Genomic DNA, 18,758 nt, shown 5'->3' with positions numbered 1-18,758 from the left:
AAAAGGCAGAATACTGTACATGAGTAATATTCAACTGCATGTAATGTTCAACCCCATTTTAACTGCATATATTAGGACTTTAGCATATGTCCCTTAGCAATAAGCCTAGCCTATGTTAGCCCGTTGCTACTGTAGCCTAGTCTATGATTCTGACATCTAAACCTAAGAAGCTAAAAGCTTAGAATATCCCGATAAAATGTATAAATAATCAGTATGTACTCATTTCAAATAATTATTAGTTAATCATTAACTATAATACACAAACAAACAAAAAAATAAACCTTCCAAGCGATTGTTTACATTTCAGCTCTTAATTCAGCTCTTACCGTCTTACGAGTACCGAAATGAACGCCAAGCAGTCACTTTTTCTAGGACACAGTAAGCCATAAATTTTCATTAGTATCACTCTTCAACTAATGAAACTACCAAACAGTATAATAACCATTCATTCTATTCTTTATTTCTATCTTTAACTTAATGGAGATACCGAGTTACTGACAGCTATAATGAAACATATACGTAAACGTAATATGAAAACAGAAGAAGAATTCAAAAAAATACGTATTTGTTGGCAGTCTGATTTATTTTATATTTTATGGTATCTAATTCACAATTTTTTTTATTAAATGTATTGCATTTACTCACTTCAAATAATTATTAACTAACCTACTTAACTATAATAAACAAACAAAAAAAGAGCTTCCAAACTTCTGTTTACATCCAGCACTTACGAGTATCGAATGATTGCCGAGCAATCACTTTACACAGTAAGCCATAAATTTTCATTATCTCTCTTCAAACTACTGAAACTACCAAACAGTATAATAACCATTCATTTCTATTCTTTATTCTATCTTTACCTAATATTTTTTTTATTAAATGTATTGCATGAATAAGTTTTTCAATTTACAGCATCCTTTTACCAATAGAATACTTAAAGCACAAGGGGTAGAGCTGACCAATCAGGAACCAAGTGGAGAGCGGGAGGATGGTGGTGAGTTAACAAATCAGTTGGCTGGTGCGGGAGTTTTAAAATTGTTCTCGGTGGTCCGGGCGAATCTCGGGACTTTACAGCAACAACCTTTCGTATCTTGAAAACTTTTCGTATGTAGAGCTGTAAAATTTTTCGTATTTGCTTTCGTATCTCGAGTTTTTTGTCAAGTTGAGCCTTTCGTTATGTCGAGGTACCACGATTCCAAAAATGAGGAAAAGCTACAACCCTTCCAAATATTTTTTTTTTGTATTCAGCATGAAATTGCGCACATTTTCATATATGAAACTCTATAAAACGCCTAATATGAAAATGAGCAAATATTAGGCGAATGCGACCTACGCATTTCGGAGATTTGCGGCCGAGAATCAGCGCGCGGAGGGAAGAAGAGTTTTTTTTTTTTTTTTTTTTTTTTTTTTTTTTTTTTTTTTTTTTTTTTTTATTTTTTTTTTTTTTTTTTTTTTTTTTTTTTTTTTTTTTCAGGAAAAAAAGGATTTTGACGTAGGAAAAATCTATTTCTGGGGTGATTGGCTCGTGTCGCCCTATGAAAGGATCCTTAATATCATTCTTTCTAGGCAAGATTAATCTAAAATTACCAGAGAAAAACAAAATTAAGAAAATGTCAGTAAAACTGACTCGCTCACTCTATAAAAGAAGTGTCGGTATGAGAATAGGGGCGAGTGGGATCACTACCACGAGACATTCACCATTTAGACCTTCCAATCAAAATCCCCACTAGAGAGAGCTGATACTAACGGGTGATGCGGCCGCTACTACTACTACTAGGGACGCCACGGACAGCAGCGCCCCTAGCGGTTTCCATCCTTAATCTATGAACATCTTGTCCTGCAGGGAGGGCAAACAAATACAGGGTGGGTTTCATAGGGCGACACGAGCCAATCACCCAGAAATAGATTTTTTCCTACATCAAAATCCTTTTTTCTGGGCTCAGCTCGTGTCGGCCTATGAAAGAGTACCAGAGAAACAGACAAGATGGGAAAAAGGACAAATGAAAATCAGTTGTAAAAAAGAGGGATATAATATAAGTGAATCAGGTATATTACAGAATACAAACTAAGTACTTAAAGCTAACTTATTCTAAACAATGACATAAAAAGAAAGTCAATAATATAAAGTACTTAAAATTAAACTTATATAAACATAGTAATATACAATAATGCAATGCAATTTAACAAAATAGATTCACTCATAAGGTATTTACATAATACAACCAACAATTTACAAACACAATGTTTCTACAAAACACATTGTGTCCCTACCCCTGCATAAAAATAAGGGTAGGTACACTGAAGTACATTATAAGTACATAGTGTGGATGTCCCTAGCAAAAAAATAAGGGACAATCCACCAATATGATCTCAGCGGCTAAGGCTAGAGTATCCGAATAGCATGGCGATAGGGTGAGGCATGTTGGACGAGGTAGGTAGAAAGGAGACCTGGATCTATACTATGACTACTATACAGTATCAGGAGAAACAATGTTTCCCGCTGCTACTGCAGAAAATTTTTAAAGATTCCAAGGACTTTAGGTAGTGACGTTTAAAGACTGTCGGAGATTTCCATCCAGTATACTTTTTAAGATCCTCGAAGTTCATGTGTTGAAAGTAGTTAATTGAGGTGGCTACTCCCTGATGTCATGTGCTTTTGGAAATGAACTCAGGATTGGCTTGTTTAATGAAGTAAAGGATCTGTTGTCTAATTCCTTTTACTGATAAAGTACCACCTTTTTCTCTCATGAAGAGAGAACCTGAGGATCTTGAGGATGTGCGAGATAGAAAGGCTCTTAAAGTTGATACTGGGCAGAGAGAAGGATCTTGCGGAAGTGGGATGACTTTCCAAGGAGCCCACCTTGCAAGAGGATCCTCATTTTTAGCCAAAAAACTACGATCCGGAGCAAGCAGAACTTCTCCTGAGGGGAGGAATTCCACATGACCGCATCTCTGGATAGAGCCGACAGTTCTGAAATTCTAGCTCCTGAAGCTAGGCTTAATAAGAATAACGTCTTTCTAAGAAGCATTATGAATGTACAAGACGAGTTGTCAGTATCTGATGCTAGTTTGAGGACATCATTTAAGAACCATGAGACTGCAGTAGGCCTTTGAGAAGGTCTAAGTCTAGCACAGGCTTTAGGAATAGACGTAAAGTAAGATTCAGTTAGGTCTTATCTGGAACAAACCCAACTGGAAGATTTTCTTTAAAGCCGATTTATGAGTAGTAATAGTGCTAGCTGCTAAACCTTTTTCAAACAAGGATCTGAAAAAGGATATAGCTAAGTTAACTGTCATGGTTGTAGTGTTTGATTCTTTCAGGAAGGATGCTAATTTTTTAACAGCTGAGTCATATTGTCTAATAGTTGACTCTCTCTTATCTGATTCTAGGAAGAGGATGTTTTGTGGCAATGTTAGCATCTTTGTTAGCCGCAAAACTTCATGAAGTCCATAAAGTTAGGGTCTGAAGAATTCCTGAGGAAGCGAACACAGTCCTCATTTGTACTGATTGTGACAGCTTGGGATGGGAATCCGTTGAGGTCGGAGACCCAATTCCAGAAGCAGAGGATACCAGTTGCTCTTGGGCCAGTCTGGAGCAATCAGAGCTACTAGTCCCTTGAAAGTCCTCAGCTTGCTCAAGACTTTCAAGAGAAGATTCTACGGAGGAAAGACATAAATTTTTCTCCACTGATTCCAATCTAACGACAGGGCGTCCGTGGCATAAGCCAGAGGGTCCAGGTTGGGGGCCACATAGCAAGGGAGCTTGTGGTTTGCTTGTGAAGCGAAGAGATCCACTTGGAGACTGGACTCTCCGGCATATCCACTGGAATGACCTGTCGTCCAGGGACCATTCTGATTCCAGAGGGACCGACCGGGACAAAGCGTCTGCTATCACATTTCTTCCCCCTCCAGGTGAGTGGCGGACAGATGCCATTTGTGTTTGTCTGCTAGTGCAAAGATGGCTATCATGACATGGTTCACATGTTTGGATTTGGACCCTCCTCTGTTGATGCAATGAACTACCACTGCACTGTCCAAAACTAGTCTTAGATGAGACTTTTTCGGGGGGAAGAAGTCTCTTCAGGGTAAGAAATACTGCCATTGCCTCCAAGACGTTTATGTGGAGCTGGCGGAACTGAACTGACCAAGTCCCCTGAACTTGCTTGAATTGAGAATATCCCCCCCACCCGGACAGGGAGGCATCCGTGTGAATGGTTAACACTGGAAGGGGATATTGAAGGGGTACTAGTTTGGCCAGGTTCTTCACTTTTGTCCATGGACGGAGCTGATTGCGAAGGATCTGTGGAATTACTGACAACTTGTCTCGAGATTTGGCGTTTGCTCTCGATCGCCAAACTCAGTTTATATCTTTCAGCCTTGCTTTCAGGAGTATGTCTGTCACTGAGGCAAACTGAAGAGAACCTAGGATTCTTTCCTGGCTTCTCCTTGATGTTTGTTTGCATTTGAGAAATTGTTTCACAGACTTGGCTATTTCTTTCCGTTTGACCACTGGAATTGACAGATTGTGGGAAGACAAATCCCATTGGATTCCTAGCCATTGAAAACGAGACTCTGGAGTAAGTCTGGATTTCGTCTTGTTTTATCTGGAACCCCAGGAGGTTTTCCAGAAATTGAAACTACCTTTTTCGTGGCTTTGAGACATTCCTCGACTGTTGGTGCCCAGACCAACCAATCGTCGAGGTATGCTGCTACCATTATCCCCTGAGTTCTCATTTGTTGAACCACCACTTCTGCTATTTTCGTGAATACCCTGGGGGCTACATTCAGACCGAAGGGCATCACTTTGAATGAGAATGTCTGATTTCCTAGTTTGAAGCCTAGGAATGGGCGGAAGTGCCTGGCTATAGGGATATGATAGTATGCGTCTGTAAGATCGATGGAGCGTGTGACGGCTCCACGAGGAAGTAAGGTCCTTACCTGCGAGATGGTAAGCATTTTGAACTTGTCGCAACGAATGAAAGAGTTTAGCCTTGACAAGTCTAAGATTACCCTTCTTTTTGTTGAGCCTTTCTTTGGCACGCTGAATAAGCGACCTTGAAATTTTTAGATGCTTGACTCTCGCAATAGCTCCTTTCTGAAGGAGTTCGCTCGCGTAATCTGTCAATTCCTTTGAAGGTTCCTGATAAAATGATTTGTTGATTGGAGGGGGATCTTTGATCCAACTCCAACCCAATCCCTTGGACACTATGCTCTGTGCCCAATTGCTGAACCCCCACCTGTGACGGAAGAGGAACAGCCTCCCTCCTACCTGGGGAGCCTCACTGTTGTTGGGCGGGTTGACCTCCACGCCCTCCTCTGAACTGCCTACCCCTTGTCGCTCTTCCGTGCCACGCTGGCGAAAGTGGCCTTTCGCTCTGCTACCTCTCGACTGCCTATTAAAGGGAGGGTAAGCCTGACCTTCATACATAGGGTTGAAGGCCGGCGAGAGTGCGTAGGAGGTCGAGGGTTGCGACTGAGGAGACAACAGGAGGATGGGTTGGGTCTGTTTTGAGGTTGATGGTTGTCCCTGTTGGGTTAACTGGGACGGCCTGAACGAACTGCTGTTGCTGCTGATGTTTTGGTAAGGCTGGAACCTTTTACCAGACTTCTTTAGTTTCTTACCAGCAGCGGGGGGCGGATTCTTGTTTCCTCTTAGAGGAGATACCCCACCTAGCTAATAAGGCTCTGGTTGAGCCTAGCAGCCTCATGGTGCACCTCATTCACAGCGGACTCTGGGAAGAGGTCCGCCCCCCACATGCTGGAAGCAGGAGTTCTATTAGGTTCGTGCCTAATAGTGCACTCTTGCAGAACGTGCTTTCAGCAGTTCCTCCTAGCTTGGAAGAAGTCGAAAGCATCCGTCTGAACTGTTTGAAGCTGAGACTTGGCCAGAATCTTAAATAGAGGTTCTGTGCCATACGATAGAGCCGCCATCTCAGTGATAATTAGAGAGTTGAGGGATCTTCCAAACCTAGTTCGAGCATCGAACTCTGCCTGGATCAAGGTATCAGGCAGCCTTGGAAGCTTTTCGCCAAACTGGTCCATTGCACAGTCTGGTTTTGAGCTTTACCAAGCGTGAATGTGGCAGGCAAGTTCTCCCACAATTCTCCGAAGGCTGGAAAGAGCGGAGAAGTAGAATCCGCTTCCCTCAGCTGTGGCATGGGCTCATCCTTGAGGACTGCCTGAAGAGTCGCTTCACTATTTTGGTAGCGAACGGAAGAGAAGCCTCCTCCTCCGTCGCAAAAATAGTGAAAGGACTCTTGAAAGCCTGGAGCTTAGTGTTGGTACACTCCCAGTCCTCAAGGCAGTGAACCCATTCCCGCTGAGCGTGCTCTCTACTATAAAGCACGTTCTCTCTGGAGATCTTGTCCTCCCTAGTGAGGGCCGCCACGGTCAGCCTAGCATATCCAATGAAAGGCTGAGTCAATCCCGGGAGGATAAAACTCGAAGTCCTCAATCCTTCGAGTTCCACACTCCGGGACAGAGATCATACCGTCCTTGAATGGAGCGTAAGCGGCCACTCTCCAGGGTTATCCATGGAGGAGGCTGGTAGCGACTCATAAGGAGGTAGCTGGAGAATACCAGCACCTGCTACTGGGGAGACTGGATGAGGAGCCTGAGGCAAGCCCAGCTACTCGGTCCTCATTCTCTCTAACTCTGTTAGAGAGATCTTGGATGGACTGGCCCGACTGACTAAGGGTGTTCGACAGCTGTGCAAACATCTGTTCGAACTTGGTTCCGAGGGCGGAGACCTGCGAGCCTACCATCTTCTCCTACCTGTTGCATCACCACTGCTGAGAAGGCAGTGGGATCAAAGGTGCTCGGTCCCGCTACTCCAACCAGCGTTGCCGGAGTGGAATGCGGTGGAGGCCGGAGAAGGCATTGGCTCAGCAGGAGCGCGAGCCTTCTCCTTAGAAGCCTTGCTTCTAGAGCTCTTGGAGTATGAAGAGCTCGGCTTAGCCTTTTCACCGCGTCAGCATAGGAAGTCGAAGACTTCTTTACTGAAGAAGACGACGACGACTTCTTAGAAGTCGTCTTATGAAGGGTCTTTCTTCTCTCTGTCCCTTCATCCTTTGGGGGTCCCTTCCCTTTATACCGAAGAGAGCGGGAGAGCGGGCAGGGATCTCAGATCCCGTAAAGCCTTGGAAAGAAGCAGTAGAAGGGACAGGAGAGATCCAGGAGCGCCCAAGGAAAGACCTTGGCGCCCGACACACCTACCTCAACCAACAAATCTCCGCACCTACCGCCATAGGCTCAATATTTAGGTCCAAGGTTGCGACGTCTGGGACCGGCTACGCTCGTGCGTGGCCACGGCCCCGAACGACTGCTGCACCTCTTGCTGGATGGAGGCGATGAGAGGGGCTGCAGAGATAGGGACAACGTATCCTGTTGATTTGCCGCCGGGGAAGATCTGAACGGCCAGCTTCTTATCCAGATGTATGGCTGGCCCTTGGCGGCGTTCTTCCCGAAGCCGCCCACCCAAGCCTTCAGGGTTGCTAGGGGGGGCGACTTCCTTCACGGCAGCAGCCTGAAAGAGAAGGCGAAATGAAGCTTCAAGTGGCGGGGACGGGGTTTAACAAGCTTATGACTAAGTGTTATTAGTAATACGATAAAGAAGTCTAAAATCGACTTACCCCCCCCACCAGCTGACTGACAAGGTCATAACAGATGGTGCAGGCTTCCGGGTGCCAGACGATCATGGCGTTGTGGGTCGTAGCACACGGGGCGTGAGTCCTGCACTCATCGTGGGCGCAGGGGTCGTACAGTGTCGCATTGCACCCTAGGACCTGACAGTTGGTAGCCTGTAAGTGGAAAGATACATAAGTATCAGGAGAACACTTACAGCCTAACAATTGCTCCGCTGCATGCCGGATCGAGAAAGTTAGATTAAACCAGAGCCCCGCCATAATACGTGTGGTAACAAGGTGGTTGGAGTTTGTCCAAGGCTACGCCGGAGACAAGAGAAAGAATCCAACCAGGTGTGGTGGTGAGAGATGAAACCACGACGGAAAACGACGGAGATGGTATACACACAGTTAGATAATACTAAAATTCACCGTAAAATTAGGGTATATCCTTATATTATAACGAAATAAATATCAATCTTTCCCCGTCTACTAGAAGAGTGCCCGGGTAAGAAGCAAGCTCTCCTCCTGTAGCGGGAAAAAAGGGAAGGATATAGTAGGCAAGCAATAGACCACTAGTAGTGACCACCCCGCCCGCTGGCGGAGCCAGACGAACTATAACCAAAGGTGCCCCGGCTGCGGCGGAGGCTCCGTTCGTTATAGTGGGGGAGGGGGAAAGGTGGGACCTGAGCAATGGGGGGGGGGTTCCCGGCGTAACGCGGCGGGAGAGAGAGAGGGGGGGGTGGCCTACTCCTCCCCGTCCCAACAACTACCCGCTCGGTGACCCGGTACCCGATACAAGTGGTCGCCCTATACCCCAGCTGGGAAGAACCCCTGGCCTCCTCAGAGAAGGAGGGAGGAAGGCTACTAAGGTTGTCATGGCAACCAAGGGTCCCCCAGACCCCTCCTATACCTGGTAGGGAGGGAAGGGGAAGGGTAAGGTGCGATGGAACACGTGACCGCAAGTGGCCTAAGCCGCGATAGCAACACAACCGTGGGAGGGCCACGTGAACCAGGCTGTACCAATAAATGGGACATGCACCTAGGCTAGCCTAACACCCTAAATAGAACTAAAATTACTTCGTAAAAGGTGGAAAAGACACTTTTAGTAAAAAGAAAAAAAAGAAGCCCAGGAGGAGGCCGAAACTGTTCCGAGGAACAGTTGACTACTCGGTAGCCCAGCGATAGCCGATGAGAAAGCAAGAGCCGGGATGCTGGGCCAGAAACACAGAATAGCCCTAAATACCAAACTAAGAGAAATGGTAAACGGGCTGACCTAGCTAAAAAGGCGATGTAAAAAACGATGAACGTGATATAGTAAGCCCATAAGTACAAGAAGTCCCAGTATGGAAGACCGGGAATTCTTAACATGAGGCAGCATGGCGCTGCCACGATCGACCGGGAAACCGTATATGACCTATTAGAAGGAAAATACTGGTCCCTGGAAGACTAAAATACGGTAAAAATACTACTTATGAGGCACTTAACTTAGCCGATGCGATGGCAGCACGTTCCATGATTGATAAGGAGGTAAATCCAAAGATATACAGCACAAGTGAAAAAAGCGTACAAACGCCTACTTGTCTAATGATTAAGGATGACCGCTAGGGGGCGCTGCTGTCCGTGGCGTCCCTAGTAGTAGTAGTAGCGGCCGCATCACCCGTTAGTATCAGCTCTCTCTAGTGGGGATTTTGATTGGAAGGTCTAAATGGTGAATGTCTCGTGGTAGTGATCCCACTCGCCCCTATTCTCATACCGACACTTCTTTTATAGAGTGAGCGAGTCAGTTTTACTGACATTTTTCTAATTTTTGTTTTTCTCTGGTAATTTTAGATTAATTTTGCCTAGAAAGAATGATATTAAGGATCCTTTCATAGGCCGACACAAAGCTGAGCCCAGAAATTCACCATAAATTATAATATTTTGCTAGACACTTTGAGTTTGTTTCAAAGTGAAGATAAATGATTGAATATTACTAGACGTAAGAGTTTTAGCTTACAAATGTGGTATATGCAAATATTTCGAAAATGAGAAGAGCTACAACCTTCAAATGTTTATTGTTGTATTCTGCATGAAATTGCACACATTTTCATATATGAAACTCTATAAAACGCCTATATGAAAATGAGTAAATATTAGGAGAATGCGACCTATGCATTTCAGAGATTTGCGGCGGAGAATCGCGCGCGGAGGGAAGGAAAAAGTTTTTTTTTCAAAAATTCACCATAAATCTAAATATTGTGCTAGAGACTTCGAATTTGTTTTAAAGTGAAGATAAATGATTGAATATTACTTGACTGTTATATAATTTGCTTACCCAAAAATACCAATACAGGCAGTCCCCGGGTTACGACGGGGGTTCCGTTCTTGAGACGCGTCGTAAGCCGAAAATCGTCGTAAGCCGGAACGACGCTTGGAAATATGTCTTAAACTAATAAAAAGTTATAAAAACCTTACTTGTAATCCTTTGGTTACACTACATGTTTGGTTTCCTGTAGTTTTATGTACAACCTGGAGTTATTTTCATAAAAGAATGCTGGTTCGTTGAGGTAAAAAAACTATTGTAATCCTCTGGTGACACTACATTTCCTGAAGTTTTATGTACAACCTGGAGTGATTTTGCCAAATCTTGAGGGCTACAAGAACAGCTGATTACTATTTACGTATCATATAGACTAATTAAAGTAAACATATCTTTAAATAGGCTTATATATTAGTATCAACAAAACATTTCCTGCCATGAGTCAGAGCCCGTTTAATGAAATGAACACTTCTCTGTCCTATCTGTTCAGAAAATAAACGTTACGTCAATCCCCGAGACCATTTGTTGCCAAAGCGTCTCTCTCTCTCTCTCTCATCTCTCTCTCCTCTCTCTCTCTCTCTCTCTCTCTCTCTCTCTCTCTCTCTCTCTCTCTCTCTCTCTCTCCTCTCTCTCTCTCTCTCTCTCTGATCAAATTATACTGGATAATGTCTCTCTTTGGATACTTCGATTTTGCCAAATCTTGAGGGCTGCAAGAACAGTTGATTACTATTTATGTATCATATAGACTAATGAAAGTAAACGTATCTTTAAATAGAACTTATATTATTAGTATCAACAAACATTTACTGGCATGAGTCAGAGGCCGTTTAACGAAACGAACACTTCTCTGTCCTTAACTCGGAGCGTCGGAAGACGCCTCTCTCTCTCTCTCTCTCTCTCTCTCTCGATCGTCTCATCTCTCTCTCTCTCTCGTCTCTCTCTCTCTCTCTCTGATCAAATTACTGGATAATGTCTCTCTTTGGATACTTGGAATTTGCGTTGTAATCTAACCAGAAACTTCGTTTTGTTATTATTACTGGAAACAAGCAATGATTTTTTTCATTATTTGCGCTTTTGGACTGTTATATGTAAACTTTGCGCACTGCAAGCTAAGTATGGATTTCATTCGCTCGGAAACTAGTTCCGCATATGAGGGTCACTAAAAACATCGAAAAATACGACATAAAAAGTGTCGAAAATCATCATAACCTCAAAATTGTTGTTGTAATCTAACCAGAAACTTATTTTTTATTAATATACTGTGCTAAACTATAAAGGATTTTTATCATAGTATGCGTTTTTTAAAAGCGTCGTTAACTCAGAGCGTCGGAAGCATCAGCGTTGTAACCTCAGGAACAAGCGTCGTCAACCCAGGACGGATTTTTCCATTGAATATTTAAGAAATAGCGTCGTAACCTCGGAACGTCGTAAGCCGGAACCGTCGTAACCCGGGGACCGCCTGTAATATTATATATATAGATTTTATTTTATATATATATATTTTATATATTTTATAATATATATATATATCATGATATATATATATATTATATATATATAATATATATTACACATTTCGATTCTGGTACGAATACATGAATAAAAGGAATGCAGGTATACTCTTCCTTTTTGCATACAATGAAATATCATATAATATCATGCACAGATACAGTATATAGAAACTTGTAATAAATATAAAAAAGATATATAAAATAAATGCAGAATACTCATTCGTAATCCTGACTCTTCGTTCTATTCTTGTTTTCTCCCTCCTCCATTGAAGAGTCTTGCATTTTTTTCCTCTCGATGGTCACACTCCCCGACCTGGCATAGAGCTATTTTGCAGGTGCGACAGAAGAACTGGGTGTCTCTCCTTCTGCCATTCTATGGCACACCCGGCACCTTTCGTTTCTGCCTGCGCCCTTTGTACGGAGCTCCAGTGTGTGATCCCCTGGCTGCAGCTGACATACGGGGTCCACCACCCGACGAGAACCAGTGCGGGCGGGGCCGGCAGCAGGGGCGGCGACTGCAGGGGCGGCGGCAGGAGCAGGATGACCAAAGTTGGCCTACCTGAGGTCTGCCCTTTCCTCTAGGGACAGATCTGCAGCTCGGGACAGGGGGGCAGACATGGAAGGCCACTCATCGGGATTGAAGTGGATGAGGGCATCCCCGGCTGCCTCGAGGAACTGCAAGTGGGTCATCCTCCGGAGACCGGGACCGTAGTACCCACAGTAGAGTATGTAGGCATTTTGGAGAGCCAACTGAAGAATGTACTTGAGGAGCTTCTGGGTTCACCTTCTGGTTCTCCTGGCGAAGGGATAATACTGGATGAGTTGATCAAAGAGATCAACTCCTCCCATGTGCCTATTGTAGTGCCCAATGACGGTAGGGCGCTCTGCACGAAACTCCTCATACACAACTCGTCCCTGTCGACGTGTCTTCTTCCACTGTACGACCTCCTCTTGGGCGGGTTCATGGCTCGTCGTAATCATGGGGACGAGTTCGGACACCCTTACAACAGATGACGAAGACAGCTCCCTTCTGCCGCCACACTGTCTCTCCTCTTGCCAGATGTTGCGGATGGCTAGCGAAACCTCTTGAGGACATTTGGGGCCTCATGCACCAACCGAAGGGTTACCAACTGATCGTGAACACCTGCTTCATACAGTTCCTGGGCCAGGATATCGAGTTATAATAATTATCCATAAACAGGTGGTATCCCTGGTTATGGAAACTATCCACAAGCCTGAACACAGTTTCACGCATCGGGGAGAAGACCCCGGAATACACTAAGAAGTCCACGACATATCCAGTGTTGGACTCGGTAATAAGAAAAATTTCACTCCATATTTCTTCGGCTTCTTGGGGTTATACACTTTTATGCTAAGACGTCCTTTGTAAGGCATCATCCCCTCATCCAAAGAAAGGTTCTTTGTAGGAATCACGAGATTTTTACAATGTTCACGAATGTATTCCAACACTGGGTGCACTAAGATGAGGCAATCGGAGTTATTCCGGGGTATGGCCCTTCGGTTGAAGGCGTTGAAATATCTGTCCAACGCCAGGAAAGTATCACGGGGCATAACGCCGGGCACATTGGGCATACATATAAAAAAATTGCGCCTCCAATATTGCCTGACGTCGGCAACAGGCATCAATCCAAAGAAAATGTGGAGCCCCACAAAATGCGCCATGTCAATGAGGTTGCAGCCCCACCAGCGATACGATAATGTTGTGCGCAGTTCATCACGGCACTACCGAGTGTAGTCGGCCGTCTCTGCTACCAGGTACTCCAGCAATTCCCGTGTAAGGAACAGCTGGATGAACCCCAGAGCAGTGAGAGGAACAGGTATGGTGAGCCCAGGGTTTGCCGTGAATGGGTGCATGTTAGGTGGGGTGGGGTCCTCCGTCCACCCCTCATCGCTCTCAGACGACCGACCTTCACCTTGGCTGGTGCGATGATCCGACCTTCTACGTGCCCGAGCGCGGGCACGATTTCGCACACGAAACCCCCCCACTGGCCCATCTCCCTCACTTAGGCCTTCGCTTTCTGTATCGTCATCCGCGATAAAACTAGACCCCATATCCTCATCCTCCCCCTCCTCAGATTCCCCCTCATATGCACTAAAACCACTAAATTCGAGCCCACTTTCGGGATGTGAGCCTTGAACGGACATTGGGGGCAAATATTCATCGTCACTAACATCGGGAGTGATGTCCTCATCACTGGATGACCAACCGCCATCAAAATGAGGACTTTCGACATACTCCCGAACGAGCTCTGATAAGTACTCATGTATGTCCCTTGGTTGGAGGCCTCCCAAATTCCTACGAATGCCCCTAAGGACGCCCCGATGCTTCCTAGGGGTTACTAAAGGCATATGAGACACACGTTGTGATCCTAAACCACTTTCATCCACACGTGGCCGCACAGAACGGCATTGAGGCGCCAGGTCATCTTGGGTTTTTTTTTTTTTTTTTTTTTTTTTTTTTTTTTTTTTTTTTTTTTTTTTTTTTTCGGTGCTGTCCTTCGCCAGCATCCAAGTCCAGAATACGCCTCACATGATCCCTACCGATGGATAAAACGCGCCTTTCGCGTTCTATACGTCGAGACATCTCTATGAACGTCCTGTAGCAACACAAATACTCAAAGTCTCGCACAAGTTCGGAAAAACACGATTGCGGCAAAAGATCGCTCTCGGACGACGCGTCGCTGATGCTGGCTGATGCGAGGAGGCGGCATTTCGCGCATGCGCACTTGGGTCACGCTTCTAAACAAAACAACAGCGTGATCCGTGAACTCCCAGCATCCCCCAAGGCGCGTGATTCAAAAGTTTTCGGCTAGTAGGCCTATAAGTATTTTTCCGCAAATTTTAAACAAACTTTTTTATGTCGACGTATAATACGTCCAATCGGCACCTGGGAAACATTTATCTCGACGTTTAATACATCCAATCGGCGTAGAGGGTTAATGGCGAAAATTGACTTATGACAAAAATCAACTTACAGCGCAGCTCTGGTGTATATCCCCTGCCATAAGTCAAGGACACACAACTTAGCAGTCCTGTTCCCCTAGAGCTCAAGTCACCTAGCTAGGATTTGACTCTTGGTAGGTGAATTACATGGTCTGTCTATGATGTCAAACATACCAGGGGTTGGAGGTTAATAGTTTTGGAATTTTTCCCGGAACTTGTTGCTAAGACTCAAGAAAGAAATGTCCAAGAATACAATCTCTGGCTAAAAGAAACTATCGCAAATGTCTATTCATCATCAGCAGTTGCTTCAGCCAATATCGTACATGCAAGAGTGCCTGACGTCAGAGGGCTGAGTTCCTCCTAAGCATTCAAGAAAAATTTATCTTTTCATAAAATTTTAAATGCTGGTTATGGTGCACCAAACCTCTTTCACTTCCTTCTACCTAAAGGATATTGCCTGGGACTTTTCCCTTGGGTCCAGTGGTAGCTGCTCAACAAGTTGTGTAGCTCATCCAGTGCCCTGGTTGGACAGTTTGTATCCAGCCTGAGATGATGATATGAAAGTGAAATGAATGAGATAAATGGTCTTTCTTTTCTCCTTTCTGTCTTCTTTACTTACGGGCAGTTAGAAGATTGTTCCATCATGAGCTGGAACAGGCATGATACAGGTGAGTACAGTGGCCTGCCGTTAATCATTGATGATTGAAGTTACCTTTTAGCAGTAAAACATTCCTCTCTTTAGCAAGGAGAGAGAGGGATGATAACAAACCTAATAAGTGACTACATTGGTTTGTTATTTAAACATTTAGCTCTTCATCTTCCAGTTATGCAATGAAATTTGACATTATATTGAAACCCAGAAGTCTGACCTAAGTTATACACATATCTAAGATTCAGAGGTGTAGGTCTTCTTTCTTAGAATTCTCTTATGCACAAGAAGAATGACCAGTGTGGCAAACCTACAGTTGGTTAATGATACTCACCTCCCCCACCAAGATTAAGTCTATCCTAATATTAAGACCCTAAGTTTGTTCTGTGTATGAACAAATGACAAATTTTTAAAATTTGTATTTTTCATGACTAGCAAACCTGTGGTCGTGGTCTTAACATTTAAGGTCCACCTTTAACCACACCTCTGCCAGTTTAACCTGGGTTGGAAGAATAGCTGGGATGTCGCGAGTCCCAGGTTTGGTTGGCGACTGTCTCTCCTAACTCATGACAGAGGACAGATGCCACCAGTTCCTTGCATATACAGATGTATTAAATTTTTTTACCATCTCCAACTGGCGCTGGAAGATTTATCCTTTTGTTAAGACCGCAGGTTTGTTAGTTATGAAAATACAAATTATTTTCAAATGTGTCATTTAAATTTGTCTAATGTTTTCCATCTGTGAGGGTTAGGTTTCTAAACTGCCAATATGCATGTGTCACCACTGACTGTCTTATAGACTTGAATTGCTGAAGTATTATGTAGTATAGAATAGGTTGGCATCCCTCTCTGTAAACTTAATAGCTGAATTTTGTATGTTTTAACATTTTTATAACATTATTATAGATATGCTACACCCATCCTTTTCTCTCAAAGTACCCTCTTTCCAACTTTGGCCATTAAAAATGTATTTCTATGGCAGGTTAGGAGATTTTGTATTAATTGATTTTTTCCATTATATTATACATCAGTTATTCATTTTGTCTTGGTCTACATCAGTCCAGTACTGATAGGTTTGGTTCTTAACAGTTCAATGTATTTATCTGTTCATTTATTATTTGAAGACTGATTTTAATCTTATTTTTCAGGATGAGAAGAATATTCTCGCCTGGATATTTGAAAAACTAATTCTCCTGATGATAATCTACTTCGTCCTGAGCATTGTCAATTCGTTTGCCCAGAGCTACCATAAGAGAATACACAAGAATGCACGAGAGAGAAGCTGGCGCAGGACTGATCGGGGGCTCAACCTATTGTTATGAGTGTGTGATCCAAGGTGAACTTGTCAATTACTACATTCTCTAAATGTCTCTGGCAGAAGAGGCATTTCAGTGTCATCACACCAAGTGAAATTTGGTTTAGTTTAGGATAGTGTAGGTCTTTGGATGATAAGTAGGTTAGCGTAGGGCTGTTTTGAATAATACTGACAAGATCAATTTTTTTTGAGTAACCAGGAATCACATGGGATGATGGAGTTCAAATGTCATTTCTTGCATGCATCAAAATATAAATATATAATTTTGTTTGAACTCTTATTAAAGTTTAATCTATCTTGATATAAGAATTTGTTGTAATTATTAGTTAAATCAGTTTAGCTTTGTTGAAAACTGTTGCCAAGATTTTTTGTTACAAAAGTATCCTTTCCCACTACTTTATACCCTCCATGTACTACTGTATTATTCTGTTATCATAGTGAAGTATTCAGACAATATTTTTTTGCAAGGTTTTCAAAATGCAGTATTTGTTTTTTCTTAAATTTCACGATGGATGGCAAACAAAAATAGGATTGAATGCTGCAGTGCAGTATTGGGAAATGTAAGTGTATAAATGTCACTAGACTACGTTGTGTTATTTTCTGAAAACACTCAGGTTGTTGGCCCCCTTGTCACTGCTGTTCTTTTGTTGAAGTGTTTTGTGGGCCTAGGAGGGGTTTCTCTCCTTGCTGGAGTAAGATATGTGAGTTGAGAGCTTTGTCGTAAAAGCAGTGGAAACGGTTTTTTGCTTTAAATGTAGCAAATTACTCTGCTATGTTTCATGGATTTTGCCAACTTGAAACATCTTGAAAGACTGATATCATGCAATATTAATGTAGTTTGGATAGATGAACTTTAATTTTTCTTTTAGAGGAGTGGAAATGGTTTATAAAGTAGGTTTTGCATTGTTACAGAAAAGACAAAGAATGATCTCGTAGAAGAACTGAATGAGTGGTTTAACAGAAAAGTAAATTATTGTGACCATTCCCTAATTATTACCATTGATAGGAACGAACTGCATGAACTTCAGGCAATTAGATGACTTTTGCTGTACTGCATGACTGGCCTCCCTCTTGGTCATACAGCCTGTTATATTCACTCAGAGAGAGCATGGCCAAGCATTATCTTTATGGTCCACTACATAACTATTGGACTGCTGTAAGAGCCTCCTGTACAAATATTTCTTAGAATTACGGGGTGTCTGGAAAAATAAAATATTCATAATTGCTGCTCATATTTTGTTTTTACCATCTAGTCCATTGGCTGATTGCCTGCAGATGTGCCACCAGCATATTTATACCACTGAATGCTCACATGATAATTTACTGTTTACTATACTTGTTCCACTCAAATTTTATGTATTTATTGAATTTACTGTATCAGTCTGCCAGGCATTGTATAGCGTACATCAAGTGCCCACCTACTGATGGTACATGGTATAAGCAGTTGCTGAAGAAAACTAGAGTTTACCGTCATACCCAAGAGTATCTTAACTTTGCCTGGAACTTACGTCACATTTAAAAGTACAGGCAGTCCCTGGTTATCGGCAGGATACCGATAAGCGAAAACCGCCATTAACCAAAACTCAACAATTTATTGCACTTATGGCCCCAATAACCGGTAACCCGGTCAATGGCGCCTCTGTTAGGTATGTTATGACACCATAACTGTATTATAACCAAAACTCAGCGCGTTATGAACACAATAAAATCGCAGAGTTTATGGCGCTAGACAAGCCCCATTAACAGATTCCGCCCGATAGCGGTGACTGCCTGTAAATGTTTTTGATAATGGCTTTCATCATTTTTATAGTACTCTAACAAAATTCATATTAACTGCAGCTAAAAATTATAAATTGAAACCAAAGGATGGCCTGCTCTCAAGTCTACAAAATTCCTTTGGGTTAAATGGCACCTAAACATCTCCTATTACCGAGTGAAAAAGGGTGCTAAGGATTACTTTTGATGATTGGTTCTTATAGATACATCAGTCCTATGTTTAAATACCTGTATTTGTCACATGTTTGCCTATTTCTACCAATTCTTTTTGTATCGGAACAAGTGTGAGTGTGAGGGAGTGTAGTAGTATTCCACGAAAGGGATCTCAATGAACTTGTGGCTGAAGTACAAGAAAGTGAAGAGAGAACTAAGCCATGATATCCAATGAATCGGAGAGTGCTTAGCAGTGTATTTTTGTATTCATGTCTTGTCATGTGTGATTGTTAAACCTGTGAATTTAAACAGTGTTAACCCAGATTGGTTAAACTTGCCATGTTGTTTGTTGTACTGTATCAGTAATGCCTAATTATGCATGGGGCCTCATGCAAGAGTATAGGTTTTTATGTAGTGCATCAAGACAAGAAGTGAGTGGCATCAGTCAGTGCTTGTGGTTGCAGTG

At 43.0% G+C, this 18,758-nt stretch overlaps 1 protein-coding gene across 1 annotated transcript in view; it reads left to right on the top strand.

Annotated features, from left to right (window-relative positions):
• LOC135224506 (dynamin-1-like protein) overlaps positions 1-18,758 on the top strand; it is a gene marked incomplete in the record, with an annotated part of 557,230 nt that overhangs the window by 39,318 nt on the left and 499,154 nt on the right.

The sequence above is a fragment of the Macrobrachium nipponense genome, chromosome 12 (genome assembly GCF_015104395.2).
Source record: "Macrobrachium nipponense isolate FS-2020 chromosome 12, ASM1510439v2, whole genome shotgun sequence".
Lineage (NCBI taxonomy): Eukaryota > Metazoa > Arthropoda > Malacostraca > Decapoda > Palaemonidae > Macrobrachium > Macrobrachium nipponense.
This window is presented reverse-complemented; position numbering and strand designations above follow the sequence as displayed.